The sequence below is a fragment of the Cuculus canorus genome, chromosome 6 (assembly GCF_017976375.1).
Source record: "Cuculus canorus isolate bCucCan1 chromosome 6, bCucCan1.pri, whole genome shotgun sequence".
Taxonomy (NCBI): Eukaryota; Metazoa; Chordata; class Aves; order Cuculiformes; family Cuculidae; genus Cuculus; species Cuculus canorus.
The window spans coordinates 25,061,417-25,074,260 of record NC_071406.1 but is presented as its reverse complement, the minus strand read 5'-3'; the positions used below and the strand labels follow the sequence as shown (position 1 = coordinate 25,074,260).

The following is a 12,844-nucleotide window of genomic DNA, read 5'->3' as shown; positions in this document are numbered from 1 at the left end:
ACATTTTTATTTTTGAAAATGTATGTGTACAAATCACAGGGAAATAATCACAGAGACGCTCCTAAGCTTGTTGGGTTGAAAAATCACTCCCTTCTCTTAGTGCTGTCCATGGGAAAAATGACAAAATAAACTTTACTTTAGAGGAGATTATGCTATTCTAAAATACAGCAGATTTGCAAATGCACATGAAAGGACAAAGAGAGAAGGAAGGGGACACTCGGGGTGTGTATATGAAGTGACATTTGGAGACTAAAGTGAGCTCAAAAGGCAGGAGACTAGAGGGAGCCGCAACAAGGGAACTTGAATTAAAGTAAGTGGAGAAAAAGGGAAATGGTGCTGTTGGAGGCAGATGTATACAGGTAAGCGCGGAGGGGAAATATGCGTAAAGCCCAAAGATGACTGGGGAAAAGCATGGTAGAAGGTAGCAAGCTGAGTAAGAACAGAACAGCAATGCTGAGAGAAAGGGAGTCTCCTTCAAGCATGTAATAGGAAAATACGCTTCTGTGTATGGAAATAGTATTGAATTTCAGTTGCTGTGGAAGTGTAGTTAGAGGCAGACTTTGCCCATGAAAGATTTTTGTGTTCATTCAAAAGCAGATATTTGATGCAGAACCGTTGTGGGTGTATTACATACGTGTTGACGTGCCTGTGCTATAACAAAAATGTTAATTAATGCCCATTGGAAGGGAAAATCTGGTCTCACTGGTTCATCTAAATAGATGAAGATGATTTTTAGGGTAAAGATAGCCTGATGTGAATGAAATGTGTTGTGAAGATAAACTAACAGTGGTTTACAAAGACTGTGAAATGTTGTATAAATGAAACTTCTCTTCCTTAGAAACAATACTAAATGGATTTGAGTACTGCTTGAAGTTAGCATTACATTATCATTTTTACCTGTTATACACTTACAGCAATACATTTAGAGACTGTGCATAACCATTTTATAGTTTGAAACAATTATTTGGTGAGAATAGAATACAGATATTTATATGAATAATGTCTGTTAATAGTGTCATACTCTGGTTTGCTGTGCAGTGGGAATGATTCAAAATTTATTCACTTTTGAAAATTTCAGTATGTTGCAGTCCAGGTGGGAAAATCTTTGCCAAGTGAAATATTACCAAATGGGTGCATTGAAGTTGGGAGAGAGTAAAAAGGAATACTGATTATTTTTAAACCTTGTATTAGTTATTAGATACCTTCCAACAGAAAGTTACAGGCAAATACGTCTGTATATTATTATTAGATTTAACATGGTACAACTTTGCTATCGGGTGGAGATCTTCCAGCAGCTATTCTTAGTAACACCTACTTACATGTGAAGAGCCAGCTTTCTCGCTGTATACCACTGCTTGCTTTTGGTGCTTTTCCTAAATCTGTTTCAACATTACATTCAGATCTGATGTGCCCTTGAGCTGCTTGTTAACTTCTTGTTAAGCTTCAAGCTTCAGATTCTCATTAAGATTGAGCCATTTGTATCCAAGTTGAAAGACCAGACGTGTTTGGGTTATAATTTTCTATAAAGTACATTCAACAAATACAAGGAATGGAGGATAAATTAGGGTAACAGTAAGAAAGCTTATGTTTTGACAGGCTAACAATACAGATGGCTTAGCTGCCCAGTTATACGTTGTACCATAGAATTTTTATAAATGCCAATTAACTGTGGTTAGTCTCCACACCAACACTGCTAGTAATTAATTTTTAAGTTTTACAAAATTACAAGAACATTGCAGTACGTATATATATCTGGCATCATTTCTTAGTTAGATGTTTTCTTCTAGATGTGTGTTGAGTAACAAGGAAGAAAGTCACAGTCCTGGCAGTATTGCCTATTCTAGCATCACATTAAAAACAACATTTCTCTCCCGTGAAAGTGTTGTAAATTTGTTTCCGTAAAAAGAATAAGCTTTTAATACCTGTTTCTGCAAGGTGTCTGTTTAACTGATTCTGCATTGTGGTTTATTTTGAATTATATAACTTTAAAAATAACTCTCAATTTTCAGATGCTACTTTTTCAGACATCTGAAGTGACCCAGTACTTCTTAAATTGTTTCTTTTTACATTTTCTAAAATTGTGTAACCATTGGTTTCCTTCTGAATTTTGATTCCTGAAAATCTTGGATGTTGAATATGGATTTATTAGCATACAATAAAAATCTGGCAAAGTATGCTACAATGGGTAGCCAAATGCAAATTAAACCAAATGAGATCTTCTCTCAATACGCTTTCCCTTGTACTACTTTTTGTTATTTCTCTATGTAAATGGAATTTTGACTAAAATGCAGCCTTTATCATGGATACTACTCAACATATTAATGTAAATATATTATGCTAGTACTGAGGCTGCGGTATTTGCTCCCATTCAGTGGCTGCTAAATATCACCTAAAATCAGCAAGTTGTCTGTAATTTAATTGCCATCTTTGTTTTATTTTTACTGGTCATTTATATCACTGTCATAATTATAAGCCTGTATGCTAGAACTCTCCAAGAATATATTAAATGGTGCGACGGCGAGGGAAGCAAGCGGACGACTCAGTGTGAGTGATAAAGCAAGCTTCAACTTTATTCAAAATCAGCCCGGATTATATACCTTAACATTCAAAAGATGCTTTGTGCTTTGTGCTTTAATGCTTTGTTACAACTTATACATGATTAGTTACTTAAAACTATTTGCTCTTTGTTAATTCATTATTGATTCATTGTCCGTTATTAATTCATTATTACAATATTGCTACTTCGAGTTTCATGTATCTTCTTGCAGGTATGTTACAGTTACAGCTGGGCTCAGTGCTCCATCCTGTTTCCTTGGGAAAGATTCACTTGTCCTTCAAAAGTTTCTTCTTAGAAATTCCTTCTTGTATGCCTTCTTGTTCTTTCAGTCCATATCTATACTCAGAGTTTAACAAGGTTTCCACTTTACACAATACGTGTCTCACAAAGCCTTTCTATTGAATCATGTCCTTGTTCACTTAACCATTCCTCAATCCATTTTTCAACATTCTCATATCCTTTTTCACTTAACCATTTCCCAACAAAATGGGATCTCGAATGTAGAGCTTGTGGAAAAATAAGTGAGAAGATAACTATTATTGTGCCATGTAATAGATCTTAGATTTAATGAGGCCTCGCACTGTGTGCTGTTGTTTCCAAATCTGTGCTCTTAAGTTTCTTCACTCACCAGTAACCTAGAAAGCATGATATACGTTTGGGAAGCAAGACAGCATACAATTCCAGATGAATGTCCTGCAAGATTATCAAACAGGAGTTTTTATCATAATATCAGTAAAAATGGTTGTGAGGAAAAGGGGGTAAGTGAAACCTGGGAAATCCTTTTCAAAATAAGAAAGATCTATCTGGGTATTGAGGTGGTTTGTACAGAAAAGCCCGATGAGTGGCTGGCAAAAGTTACAATTTCCAACAATTAACAGCTTCAGAATGGTTAGAAAATAAAAATATAAACTACTATTCCTCTCCCTGTGCCCCCAAGCACTCTCAAAGAAATGCCAGTGTTAATTAAGTCTGATTCTTCTTTGCAAGTGTCTATCCTCTCTTAGTATTGTGTGAAGCAATTAAAATAATCTGTTGGGTTTTGTTGTTTTTTTCTTTTTTTTTTCCACAAAGCTGCACGACTTTATTGTATAATGAAATGTCATTGGGGGGCACTGCTGTCTTGAGTCAATAGGAAACAAAGAATTATGTTTTCAATTAGAATTAAGTAGACGCTGGCATCATTTTTATATACTCTTAGTTATTTTCAGGAAGTTAAGAGCAAATAAAATATTTAAGATTTGAGGAGTTTTTAATGGTCCCAAGCTGTAACCAAGTTTATATTTTGCAATATGTAAAGTGGAGCATTAGATTTCAAAGTTTTTCTAGTTTTGCTGTTCCTGGCAAATTTTCAGGTTGCTCTTTTGCATTTCTGACTGTGGTGGTGATAACACAGCACTAACAACAAGTCTAAGTGAATTTTCCACGTGTAATGATTGATTGTTTCCCACTGCCAAATTTCTCCTTTTGGTGTAAGGGATCCTTCAGCCAAGGCATTGTTGAGGTACAGAACTAGACTTGACAGCCTAGTCAAGAGAATGTTCTGTCTCCTCAGCATCAGTGGCTCAATTGAAGTCTTATTTTGGAGATTTCCAAATTGATACAAAGAATAGTATAATACCTTATTATTTTTGTATAGCAGCCATCGCTATTACATCATGTTTTGTAATTGGTAATTTTTTTTGAAAAATAGGCTGGTGGTATGCTTCTGTATGTATTTTGCAAATGAAGACACCAGTTCATCTGCACAGATACAGAGTAGGAAGATTAAAAAAAACAAACCCTGCAAACATTCCCAGTACTGTCCTGAAGCTTCATTTAAGTATCTGTGCTGTTTGCTTGTGAGTCATACTTGTTCCAGGACTGGTGAGAAACTCAGTCATACAAGAGCTTGACGGTCTGTAGTTTAGATGAGTGTATGCCCTTTAGAGTCTTCTGAGATGCAGTGCCAAAACAAATCTAATCCTCCATTAGGAAGGCTTAACAAACGGCAGCAGTTCCACTGTCCTTTGAACTGTCATCCTGCTTCTTTCCAGCTCTGAACTCCTAGCCTGAAAGAAATGAATCGACTGCAGGGGAAACTACCCAGAGCAAGCAGCTTAAATTAAATCTTGCTTGACTTACTGAAAAGCAGTAGTCTGAATGCAGTGAGATCCCCCCTGAGAGGGGAAGGAAGAAATGGATTTAGTTGTCTGTACTCTGTGGATAGTTTTATTAAGAAATATATCTATCTAGGCTGCAGGACTCAGCTGGTATATATTTAGCTTGTTCGAGCTTGGTTCTCATGCTCCAACATTTCTATTTCTTACATTCCTAATAGCAGCCATGTGATGCTAAATTGCCCACTTTAATGTGCTTTTCTTGGTCCATACTAATTAAGGCTTAAGTATATTCTATACCGGGTCTACCATAGTGCAGGGATTGTGTTATACCTGCTAATTTGCCTTCTGTGAGTTTCTGCTTGATGGGTTTAGAGTTACACTGGCAGGTAGCAATTTTGAAGTCAGTTAGGACAGTTTCTTTGTCTTGGGGAAGTAATCAACTCTAAATAAATGTACTAGAGAAGGGAATGATCCAGAACAGGCAAGCATCTCTGACTGATGATGACCCCACTCTGGATGTGTGGAATTTACGAAAAAAAAGCCACCTGAAAATTATTTTAATGGATTGATGAGAAAGGAACATAAATTAGGTAAAGAATTTTGTTTCATGTATTGCAGTATGTGATGACCTTCTGCCAACATCTACCTTGGTTGTCTGAAAATCTGCATGACAGTCAGACTTAAAAAACTACTACTTAAAATAGGCATAATCTTCAAAGGCATTGTGGTCTGTATGACACTTATGTCCCAGTGAAGGAGACAAATTTACTGGAAGAAGGCAGAAAATAACAAAGACATTTGAAGGATGAAGGTGGTGAAGAACTACAACTATCTGGGAAGACCTTAACGGTCTGTTAGGCACAATTATTGAAAAGTACTTGCTATGCAAATCTAAATTAAAATAAATCACGGTAACTGAATTATCTTGCTGGGGATTGTTTAAAACAGTTTGTCACTAGACTATTTGCTTTATCAAGGCACCATCACACCGCTGGGTTGCAACCAACAGCATCAAATTACTGCAGTGACAAATATTTGAATGATCTTCTTTCAGTCGTAAATAAATTCAGTCATGCTTTCAAGTTAAGTTGAAAGTCTAGATTTCTTTTTAATTATGTAACTCTATAAATGTGCTTGGAACTTAACATATCTGTATCGATCTCTCTGGTTTGAGACTGGTGGTTAACATGTGAATTGGATGTCCTCATCTCTGAGGCATGGAAACATGTCTAAAATGTATTACAGTGATATTTTAGTGATCTATTTGTTTTCTTATAATATAAATATACATTTTCCTAGGCTTAGGGACTACTTTGTTGCTGCGTGTTTATGGAATGTGTTGCATTAAATTCTTGATACCTGTTTGGGGCCTCTAGGTGCTATCATAAAAAAAACCCAGAATGTTGTAAGATTTGGCATCAGGGAGGATTTCTCTATTGAACAGTTCAGTGAAGACTTTTGGTTTCTGGGTTTGCGTTTTTTTTTGTGGGGACTGGTGTTTTGTTCTCATCTTCTTATGATGGTAAAAGTGGTGAACTTATCTGGATTCTTCCTGCAATTGCCAGCAGGAATCTGAACCTGTTGGCTGCTCCTGTATTTCCTGTACTTGTATCTTCTTAAATAATTAATACAGAGCTCATCTGTAAACCTAAACTGTCATTTGGCTAATGTTTGTAGCATTTGACTCAAAGCTCAGTAAACTAAATGGAAGAATCTCTGAATTCATGGGCTTTTAAACATCAAACCTCTATCCATTTATAGCATAGAGCCATTTCATTAAATGCAGACTCCCAAGTCGACTTCATAGAGCTTAAATTCACCTGGGTCAGAGCTCTGTAAATAAATTGGTTAAGGATCAGTTTGGGCTTGTGTATCCTTCCACTGGATGTAAACGGGCTACAGTAGGCTGAACAATTTGTGCTGGACTGTGCTGTTGATCAAATGCCTCTCAGATGTCTCTATTCACTAGACATAAAGATGACTCCTTAACTCCTTTTGTGAAAATTCAGTAAAAAAGTTGGAGAGAAGGTTATGCCAAATGCCCCCCCAACACAGCAAAGGTCAGTCTCCTTCAAGTTAAGTGTAATTTTTTTTCTAGGAGTTATTTTGTCAGCTAGAATCTGAAGTTGCCTCTGAGTTTCAATAAGGTCATCAGATCTAGAAATGGCAGTCAGTCCTAGAAACTGAGCCATTCAAAGATTCTTGTAATCAAAACAATCTGGTTGGCTCACAGGAGAACCCTATATGCATCTCTTTCAGTGTTGTGTTGGGCCTCATCTCTCTTCAGCTCTGCAAGAACTGTGTTGAATGTAATCACAGCCTGTGAACTGCTGTTTTTAAGTGCCTGAAGCTAGCACAGGTTAGCTTAAATCCATCCTGTAGATACATTAAATGATCTTTGTGTCTCCTGGATCAAATATTTAAAGTGGATAAGAGAATTTCCAGGGTAGCATTGTAGTGGCTATTGTAAGGCAGCCACTGCAACTGTGTAAGGACCCAAGATGTTTTCGTTGTCTAAAATACAGGCACACAGCTAACATGGCATTTGAGAACATGTTTCTGCTTTCCTTCATGCTTAGTTCACTCGTATTATCAAAAATTATACTTGCAATGATTTCTATTAATTATGACCCTGTTTGACAAAACTCCAGCAGAGTTATGAGGATAAGTGATCTATTAGAGACATTAATTATGAATCACTCAGTGGTACCCGGGGTCTAAGTCTTACTAAGAGACCTCTTCCTGCAAATTCTGAAACATAAAAATAGCCCTGGAGCTTCTGCTCTGTTTTCCCCTTTCATTTGTATCCACAAGGGTGTGTAGCAGATCTAGAGAATGGAGTCCAGATCTCCACTGGACAAACACGTGAACAAACTTCACAGGAAGACTGGTAATGCAACAAAATGTGGTGATCCTTCTTTGCCTTGCCTTTGTACAGCCATATCAAGTTCTTCAGTGAGAAGCAGACTAGTGTAAAGTTTTCAATAGCTAGCCCAGAAGCCAAGAATTCTGATGGTAATTTTCAGACAGTTCAGTAACTGGAAACTGATATTAATATTACTTTTATATTTTTTTATTAATACTATTAATTTTCACTTAGATGCTTTGAAGACCAAAACAACCATAATACAGAGGCTCAGGAGGATTAGAATTATGTTTTGTTCATCTGTCAGCAGAAAGAAAACCTCCTGCAAAACAGTCCTAGGGCTATGGTGTGTATTTGGGTTACAGCATAACTCTCGGGTACTGTCTATATAAGGAATCAACTAGAAAACCTGTGTTCTTTCTGGAGAAAACCATGTTAATGCATTACCTAAGGAATAAGATTTTTTGCCTTCAGCTGTCTTCTTTTTCTTGGCAAAACTTCCTTAGACCAACTAGATGTTTTTGATCAAATGGCTCATTAGAAAAATCTTGTTTGCTTCAAGTGAAACCTGCATTAGGTCCTTGTTGTAGAAGCACGTAAAAGGAAACCTTTCTGGTCGGCAGCTGGTGAAGCCTTCATTGCTGACAATTACTGGAGATGTGCCCAGTGGGCTGAATGTGAGGACTTTGTCCCTAGTGAAGCGTATTCTGAACTTCTGGCAGTCTATTCAGTTCTCCGTAGCTGTTCTTCATAATAACTCCGAGGCTTGGTATAATTTTAGAAAATAGCATTTTGCATCTCTTGTGAATTGCTTATCTATCTTAAGGCAGAATGAAATGTTCGTAAAGCAGTTCCTGCCATCAAAAGTATTTCCCACTGGAATAGTGACGCCGAGCTTGTCTGTAGCTATAGGTTACATGAGATATAGAAAACTGCTTAGCAAGTCATTTTGCTAAAAATTAAGTCAACCTCTGCCCTCCAACATGTTATTACAGGCTTTATAAGAGACTAATTAAAACGGTATTTTGTCGTTCTAGCACTGACTCACTGTATGTCTTTGGCAAATCACTTTACAGTGGTCTCTCTTCTAAAACATAATTCTAAAAATGGCATTAGGTGGTTCCATGTGTACTATGTACTATCAGACTTTCTATTTTATGTGTTCTTACTTTATTATAAAGAAAATATTTCCCCTCTTGTTGAGCTTAGCCTGAGCTTTTGAAGCCTTGTTGAATGGTTTCTTTGCATCAGCAGCTGTACTCTGGATGGATCTGGTTAGAAAACAATGCAATTTCACAAAAATCCTTTTCAGCAGTTGAATATTCCCAGCTTTACAAATATTTTTTATCTCTAAAAATTGTGCCACCTTCCTGTATACTTGATTGGTTTGCAAAACTGTAACTGGTCTATAATTGGTGAACTCCTGATTGTACATTAGAAGGGACTCAGCCTTCCTCCATGCTGTCTTTTCATTTGCCAGCCTGAGGGATTCATGTCTGCATTCCAGCAGTTGGAGTATGAAGGAGGCAGTATAGCTGTAATGTCTGCTACGAGTGTGGAGGCATGAGTTTCCCTTGTACCTGGGAAAATGGCTATTTAATTCTGTGGCCTTGCATGAGTACAATTATTGTTGTTTTCTTTCATAGGAACATGAGAAAAGGTTGGCCACCTCAGATGAAAGGTCTGTTGTCATGGTTTAACCCCAGCTGGCAGCTCAATCCCTCACAGCTGCTTGTTCGCTCCCTCTCAGTGGGATAGGGGAGAGAACTGGAGGAGTAAAATGAGACAATGAGACAATCTTGCAGATTGCGATAAAGACAGGTTAGTAGGTAAAAAGCTGCACACAAGCTAAAGTAAACCAAAAAATTCATTCATTATTTCCTATCAGCAGGTGGGTGTTCAGCCATCCCCAGGAAAGCAGGGTTCTCTCCATCAGCCTAATGGTTATGTGGGAAGAAAAAATACTGTGGCTCTGAACATACATCACTTCCTTTTTTCCCCAGCTTTCTATGGTCAGCGTGATGCCATATTGTAGGGAATAATATCCCCTTTGTCAGCTGCGGCCAGTCATCCGGGCTGAGTCCCCTCCCAACTCCTTGTTGTGCCCCAGCCAGCTCACTGGTGGGGTGGGGTGATAAATGGGAAATCTCTGTGCAAGTACCGCTCAGCAACAACAAAAGCGTCCCTGTACCATCAACACTGTTTTCAGCACAAATCCAAAGCATAGGCCCATACTGGCTACTGTGAAGAATATTAACTGTATCCCAGGCAAAACTGGTGACCTCTCTGTCAGCTGCTGAAAGCAAGTGTCTGGGACACACACTCTCCTGGGTTGAAAACTGGTTGGATGGCCGGGCCCAGAGAGTGGTGGTCAATGGAGTTAACTCCAGCTGGAGGCCAGTCACAAGTGGGGTTCCTCAGGGCTCGGTACTGGGTCCAGCCCTGTTCAATGTCTTTATCAATGACCTGGATGAAGGCATTGAGTGCACCCTCAGCAAGTTTGTGGATGACACTAAGCTGGGTGGAAGCGTGGATCTGCTGGAGGGTAGGGAGGCTCTGCAAAGAGATCTGGACAGGCTGGACTGCTGGGCTGAGACCAATGGCATGAGGTTCAACAAGGCCAAATGCCGGGTCCTGCACTTGGGGCACAACAACCCTATGCAGTGCTACACACTGGGGGAAGTGTGGCTAGAAAGCTGCCTGGAGGAGAAGGACCTGGGGGTGTTGGTTGACAGCCGACTGAACATGAGCCAGCAGTGTGCCCAGGTGGCCAAGAAGGCCAATGGCATCTTGGCTTGGATCAGAAACGGCGTGACCAGCAGGTCCAGGGAGGTTATTCTCCCTCTGTACTCTGCACTGATGAGTCCGCACCTTGAGTACTGTGTTCAGTTCTGGGCCCCTCACCACAAGAAGGACGTTGAGGCTCTGGAGCGTGTCCAGAGAAGAGCAATGAAACTGGTAAGGGGGTTGGAGAAGAAGTTTTACAAGGAGCAGCTGAGAGAGCTGTGGTTGTTTAGCCTGGAGAAGAGGAGGCTGAGGGGAGACCTTATTGCTCTCTACAACTACCTGAAAGGAGGTTGTGGAGAGGAGGGAGCTGGCCTCTTCTCTGAAGTGACAGGGAACAGGACAAGGGGGAATGGCCTGAAGCTCCGCCAGGGGAGTTTCAGGGGGGATATCAGAAAAAAATTCTTCACGGAAAGAGTCATCGGGCACTGGCAGAGGCTGCCCAGGGAGGTGGTTGAGTCACCTTCCCTGGAGGTGTTTAAGGAACGGTTGATGAAGTGCTTAGGGACATGGTTTAAGGGAGTGTTAGGTTGGACTTGATGTGGGTCTTTTCCAGCCTGGTGATTGTATGAAGCATAGGATGGTATTTCTCTCATATACTCCACCAGATTCACGTGATTTGCAGCTCAGGGCCAGATGTGGTATCTTTGTATTGAATACAACCCTAGGGATTTTCTACTTGTGAATTTATGCAGGCATTTCTTGAAGCAAGACAAGCTTCTAGCTTTCACAACATCCTGTGCATTGTATGAAGAAATGCCACTTCCATGCATTTCATGTTATTTTTACTTGTTTTGCTTTTGGTGACACAGTGAAGAGTCATTCCGTATTCTTTTTTATGCCAATTGTTTTGCTCTAAGAATCTTCAGCCTTTAAAAGCTGTGAAGTTCCCTCCTGGAGCAGCAGTCTGCCTTACAGTCAGCTGTTTGCTTTGGCAGAAGGAGTGCCTGCTCCCCAGAGCCCTGGGCTGTGCTTCTGGTCTGCTGCAGCAGTTGGTACTTTCCCTCTCTGGAGAAGTAGTCACTTGAACCATTCTTTTGTACACTCTATCCTGAAAAAAAAACCAGGAACTGCACTTTTCTTGGTGTGATAACTGTCAGGTATGCTCAGAACTGTTCTTAAAAGCTGGGGCAGGTTTTCATTGCTTGTTGGCGTCTTGATTCCACTGCGTTGGGGAAGGTTTTGTTCTTAGTCTAACCTAGCTAGTCTACTTTGCCAATTGTTAACTTTCGCAAAAACTATTGTTCTTATGAGAGATTCCAGAGCTCCCTGAATAATTTGGGATGTTTTTGATGAAAACACCTTCCAACAAAGCATAAAAAACATATCAGGTCACCAGTGAAAATTAGCCCAAAAAATTAACAGTTACTGTGTGGCAAGATTACATCTTCATACTGGAGCTGATGAGAATTGTGAAAGCTGAAGTCGTTTAACCAGTCAATGATAATGATTTAGCATATCTCGCCTAGCTGATACACTAAATGAGTTAAAACAATCAATATTATGATTATTTTTTTCAGTCAGAGCATTGCTGGAGTTGTCAGAGATAATTGAGCCACATTTTAATCTGAATGGTGGTCAGATTTCAGCAAGGAAATTATGTAGTGTGCTTTCAGGTGACTCTTAACAGGGGAAGCAGCCTGGGCTTTGAAAAGTATTACCTGTGAATGGCATAGCGATACAGGCAGGGGCACCAGGGAGAACACTGTGTTTAAGAGTGCTTTGTGAAATCTGTGAGGAAGGACCTTAATTTTTGATTCAGTTGTAGGGAACCCTTTTACTTAGAATATTTATCCACATACACTGTTGTCGAAACAAAACTCTTTACACTGGCAGGTATCAAAGCTACAGTCTTTGGACTGAACTTGACATGAATTTAACCACAGTATTAATTTGCTGGCAAATTGCTATCTATGTGGTAGAATGGAAAAAAACAAATGTTTTTTATTTCTTTTTCTTTTTATTTTTTTCTTAAGAAAAAAGGCTTTTGCTTTAACAGACTAGAATTTTGCAATGCTGGTGTCATGGTTACAAGGCAAATGCAATAGATAATAGCTCTCTGGCATGATAATAGCTCTACAGTGTTGCGGTATGCTTTTAAACTAGGAGGTAAGTGTAAATATCCTGCAGCTGTAGTGGACAGGGCCCAGTAAGTAGGGCTGTGTTGTGGGGTCCCAAGTATGGGGAGGCAAATGTCAAGTAGTAACGGACTTGGGGAGATGCGAGAGCTGAGGAAGTCCTAGCTGCCATGTGGTGAGGTGTCAGTGGAGTGTCCTGCAGGATAGTGAGGACGCGTGTTGTGGTCTGAGCTGGAGCAGCCCTGCAGATGTGTCCTGTGGAGCAAAATAACTCTGACTATGGTATTGCTTCCTGAGCAGAGAAGACTTTGAAAGAAGGAAGCTTGTCAAGACGTGTTACGATAAGCACAATCTGACTTCTCCTTTTCTGTCACACACAGAAAACATGTTTAGTGTGGTTAGTGGGAGGTTACGTACTCACTTTTGTGCTTGAATAATGAAGGTTTATGATCTGCTCTAG

General features: G+C 39.5%; 1 protein-coding gene across 7 annotated transcripts in view; it reads left to right on the top strand.

The window, feature by feature from the left end:
* Window positions 1-12,844, top strand: part of PDE11A (phosphodiesterase 11A) — a 131,524-nt gene that overhangs the window by 18,093 nt on the left and 100,587 nt on the right. The gene's annotated exons all lie outside the window — the stretch shown is intronic.